The sequence below is a fragment of the Morone saxatilis genome, unplaced genomic scaffold (assembly GCF_004916995.1).
Source record: "Morone saxatilis isolate NCDOM2014 unplaced genomic scaffold, NCSU_SB_2.0 Contig2, whole genome shotgun sequence".
Taxonomy (NCBI): domain Eukaryota; kingdom Metazoa; phylum Chordata; class Actinopteri; family Moronidae; genus Morone; species Morone saxatilis.
The window spans coordinates 14,995,001-15,000,683 of NW_023339762.1; positions in this window are offsets into that span (position 1 = coordinate 14,995,001).

Consider the following 5,683-nt stretch of genomic DNA (forward strand, 5'->3'; position numbering starts at 1 on the left):
CTATGCCCTGCCAAATCCAACTCTGATCACTGCTCTGAAACCATCTGATCGCAGGAGCAGCCAGTCTCACCTTAAGTGGAGGTGACAGTGTGTCTAGGAGACACGTTACAAGTCAGAGGAAATTGGAGATAAACAGATAAAAGAATGCAATCTCTGCTGGAAGTAGCAAGGCACAGGGGGCAGGAAATAAACCTGTATTTAAGCTGATTACCCGAGCAGAGTCTCAGCCCCTTTCAGCAGCTCTGTACAGCCCGGCCTCACCAGTACCAATGTTGTTAATTAGAGATTTGCTAAGGGGAAAAAAGGCAGCCTTGTCAAACTTGCAGGAGTGTTAGTGATGGCTGGCTGGAGGGGGACATGCAGGGCTCTTAATTGGGTCTGTATGCTGTATCGGTGGCTGGCTGGCTGGAGCGCTGGTGATGATTGCTGTGAGCAGGTGGCCGTGGTGGCAGCTCCATGCAGGCCGTCCCAGGCCAGCCTGTCTGTTCTTGTCAGGACCTGGAACACTGAGCAGACAGCTCCTGAGCCCCGCACTCATTACGCCAAGTTGCCCACCCGGTTGCCTAGCAACGCCCCCACAGCCCCTTCACAACACTCCCTCCCTGGTCCCATAATGTAACCCGCAGTCGTGCAGGACTACTTCTATACAGTCCAGCTATGGGAATAAAAGATGATATACTGCTACCTCTCACTGTCCTCTTTAAATAGAATGTACTAGTATATTAAGCCAACTGTAATGCATCATCGTTTCCCGTTGCACCCAACAACGTACACCAAATAGTATTATGTCAGTGTCAATGACAGTGGTGTGTTCTATATGAAACCATCTATACCTTTATTATGTTAGCTGTTGCAACTGAAAAATGACATTGTGAATCAGAGATTCAGTATCTTTTTTTCATCTGACATGTGTGTCTGGATTTGAATCAGGCAATGTCTCAGACATGCCACAGCTGTTCATACATGACATTTGTGATTATGATCTGTCTACTAACAGTACTTCAAAAAGCACACAAATGCAGACACGTGCAAGCTTTCACACACGCATAGGAGTAGTTAAGATCTTGGAGGCATTCTTGCTAAATATGCAGCCCATTTTTTTCTGGCAGTGATCTCCATTTGCACCAGAGTGTAGCCAGAGTAGGAGTGGGGAGGGGGCAACTTCATGCAAATACTGCTTGTGACTTCAACTGCAGTCCAACAACTGCATTAGAAACTGTGGAGAGACAATGCAGCAGTCTAGAAATCAGTGTTCATAGGCTTATATCTTTATTGCAAACCAAACAGGCTGGGTGCCAATATGGCATTTGTTGGGAGTCATTTTAAGGTGACACAACAACGTGAAGCAAAATTTACAGGGAAACCTCCCAACTGCATAGGGGCAGAACATTTTCCATTATTACCAAATGTAATCAGTTCCTTGGGGAAATCTATGTCCCAAGGGGACCCAGCATTTCTTTTGCTGCGGTTAGATTACTTAGGACAGTAGTCAGCCAAAGTTTCATGATTCAATGGAAGTTTGATGAATGCTACAAATGAAGTGTAAAAGTATTAATCATGTCAGGGTTTGACTGGACGCACTTTGGAGAAGGGCATGTGGAACAGTGCCTGAGCTGGAAAATGACAGGAAACAGTAGAATGACATCAGTTATGGCACAGTGCAAGGTCTGTTTAATGAAATGGAGAAATCAATGGGTTTCTATAACGCCTTTAAAAACATGGAGCACACCTCGAGACTCCAGTTGTGAATTAAAAAAGGACATATTTCATGCAACCACAGAAGAAATTGGAGCACAGTTGGAATTCAATCAAAACCAACATCACCCCCTAATATGCAGTGACTAATCTGGCAGTAATAGATGTTATTTTCACTTCTCTCTTCTCAAAGGCTTATGGCTTGAAACTAAAACGAAACCAACTTCTTTTGTGCTGTGCCTAAGATCTGTATTATTCAAGTTGATTTAATCCAGTCATCAGTCCACTAAATGACAGGAGTCCCCACAGTCCGGGTCAGTGTTGAAAAAGGTCAATATTAAATCATAGCCCCACCCTGAAGGCTCACTCTAACATAACAATCCACACCAGGACTTGTTCACATTCTGTGGTGCCGCTCCAGTTACTGAAGCCGTAGAGAGGGGAAAATTCTCAGCCCCAGACCCACTTCACTGTGCCAAGAAGCCAACACCATGCGAAAGCTGAAAACCCAAAGGGCGATCATTTGTCACGGGCAGTTCGCACGTCTGGAATGTCTCAGTTTGTGCACTCAGAATATCAGACAAGATGGGTGGTGTTCCTAGAGATCAGGGCCGCTCTCATGTCGGCCGATCAAAGTGAGCAGGACTGGCGCTACAACGTTCACACGCAGCTGTGTCTTCCCCGGGGTTGCACTTGGGCTGCGGGTGCTAGACCTCACTGTGGAAGTGCCTGTAAATAAATGGTTTTGTCACTGTGTTCACACATTCCTCCAACCAATGGGCCTGCTCTGCCTTATGCCTCCATTAGCACAGGCTGCCATCCTCGCAGCTGACTGCTGACATCACCTCATTACAAACACGTGGACTTCGCAGAAGGTATAAAATGATACTCGTCATTTAGGATTTACTGTGATTTGCAGGAATCTACCGTACAGTACACATTCCACAACATCTGGGACATTCGATTGATACAAAGTCTCTCTCTTTTATCTGTCCGTAAATATGGAGCTAAAGCTATGAAGTCATTGCTCCCCGCCAAGAAATAGTCCAGCACATTACCGCTTGTAAAACCACAACTTGCTGGGGGGGGGTTATGTTGTTTTTGTTTTTTGTTTTGTTCTGTTTGTTGTAGTGTGAGAATGTGAGAGAGTGGTATCAATTCTTATCTAACTCCCAGGAAGAAAGCTTCTAAAATATCTAACTTCACTGTAGCCATGGGGAGTGTGTTAGGGCCGCTGTATGCCTTTGTCTGGTTAATGAGAGTAAGGAAATCAGGAGGAAAGCAGGAGTGCAGTACCTGTGCTATGGTCTTTCCATGAGGAATGTGAGGAATGCCCAAACTGCTGTAGTCAATATTTGCTTTAGATAAAATGATAAAAACAGTTCAGTCTCTCACCAACTACAACTGGGATGCCAGCCAAAAATTTGAGTCCAAAGGAACACATTAATCTGCAAATTAACCAGCTAAACGATTGATTTGCATTGCCTTTAGAACACGAGAAGCACAGAAAATTATGGAATACGCTGTTACCTAGCCAATACTATGGCATGATCTCACAGCCAGTCCTGTGGGAGTAATCGGACCTTATGTTGTCATTTGACCTTTGTCCTTGGCATGAGCACCTTCCCATCTCCCACTGCTGTAGAGAGCCTTATTTTAAAACCCTGTCATTTATCAGCACTTTGGGTTGTGGTGAATAGGGTCAAAAGGATTTGTTTATTTTCACCTTTATCCAAAACATCTTTCACCACATTTTGTGGCCAGTTGGATATTTGAGATTGAAAAGGCTTACTAAAAGAGAAAAATGAGCCTGCAGACTTACTAATAATGAATCATTATGAAAAGAAAAACGACAGCAGAAAAGGAAAACACAGTGGATTTCCTTCTAGCTGGTTTGACATTACAAGGATGTTTAACTTGGGGTACCAAGGGAGGTGAACTATAAAGAGCAATACAGCAGGCTCAGGAGAGCGAGAGAGAGAGCAAGAAAGAAAGACAGGGAGAGGGTGAGAGAGAGGAAAAGGGAAAATGTAATTAATCACACTACAGTCTGTGGGTCTGGTCTGGTGGAGGTGTTCTTAAGTTCTGGGATTTGTTTGTCGGTTTTGAGAGAAAGGCCAGTGGAGCAGGAATGCTGTGTATGGGTGGTCAATTAGTTTACAAATTTCAGCTGTGACAGAGGCATTCTCCTCAGCCCCGGCCCCAAACTCCCTCCTGCCATCCCTGACCAAACCACATCATATCAGGGCCCAAACCTCATGCCGTGATCTGAGGCATTCCCTGGGCTGCAACAGAAAGAAGCTCACTCGATTTAGCTCGACCTAAATCAACAGCCTTTTACTGTGGTTACATTGGATTGCCTTACATCCAGGATCTGCCAGCGCTTTTAGCCCCTTTTCAGTTTTCCATGCGTCCGACGTTCTTCTGAGAACCGGACCTCCATCGCTCTGTCACTCTGCTTTCTCACATCCCTGGGATCGCACGACATGTTGCACATCCTTTCCAATTTGACTAAACATACTTACCCCCCCCCCCCCCCCCGGACAGATCAGTTTAACTATAAAAGCCAAATAAAAGCCACATAAGCAGACTGAAATCAAATCTATAAAATTGGATAAATATGCTTTCTTGAACAGAATCAAGAGTGTCTCCTGGTACGCAAGTGCTTCAGATAATGCTGACGACAACAACGTTCAGGTTTTCCAGTTGGAAGGGGGAGTAATACTCGGCTTTTACTACGCTCGCTTGATGAATGACAACGGCATCATAGCTGCAGTGGGCACCTAGCTATACACGTATACACACACACACGTTCGAGTGTTGAAAGACAAAAAACACACAGCGGATCATACCACACTGTTGTGGTTAATCTGGTGATTAACACTATAATCAATCATCTTCTGTAATGCAGTGACAGCGTGCCCACTGGGGCTGAGCAGCTGACTGATTCAGTGTGAAAGTTACCAGTGTGCACAGAATTAAGGCAAACTGGATCATTATTCTACATCTTCACTTACATGAAGATGATTTCTACTTAAACACACTGATTACATAAAATGAAATATGAACACTGTATACTGCATGCGAGGGTGTGAGTGTGTAAAGGCATATTTTCTGACCACATAATTGATCTGTATCAGCACATCCAGCCATTGACCACCATATGCATCAATACCTTTCTGGCTTTGTGTACGTGCAGAAGATTGTGCTGATAACAAAAGAATGAACTCCAATACATTTGTCCCACTGCGTGTGCGTGCCTCTTTGCATGAGTATGTGTGTGTGGGAGTTCGGGACAGGAAACGTAAAGGTTGAGGTAGTTCCTTGCAAACAAAGGCTCCTCTACATCTCTGCATGAGTCCTTTCCTTTCATTGGCGCCCAAGGCTCCAGTTCATATCACTGTAATGCTAAGAGGGAACATCCTGGAGCTGCCACCCCCATTTTTCCCTTCACCCTCTACAGATGGCTTGACCTTAAGTGAATCGCAGTCATGTAGAACATTAGCAAACATTAGCTTTGTTATGAATAAGTAAAAATATCAGTGTAAAGCTCTGATAGACGAGTGCCTTGTTTCTGAACCAGAGATAAATGACAAGCAATGCTGGCCATGATCTGGTTTTCCTCAGCTGTGATTGCAAGAGAACACGATACCCCAGTGACTCAGCGACCCCATCGAGCTTACAAGCCCTTTGCTGCTGTTTCACAATCTTATCTCTCTGGGCCTCACCTTACAATCTGTATCATCATCTTCCCTCCCACTCTCCTTCTCCATCTTTCATCTTTCTTCCCCTGGCACTTGAGGTCGGCAGATTTAAAAATATCCCAGAGGAACAGAGACTTTGTGATTTACGAGAAGTGGAGAATGAATCTCATTTTCTTTTATACTGTCCCTTCTATGATGAACTAAGAGCACCTGTTGTAAATGAACTGTTTGCTCAAAACCCTGAAATATTTTGGAGTAACGATGATGTCAGGATGGAATGTTTG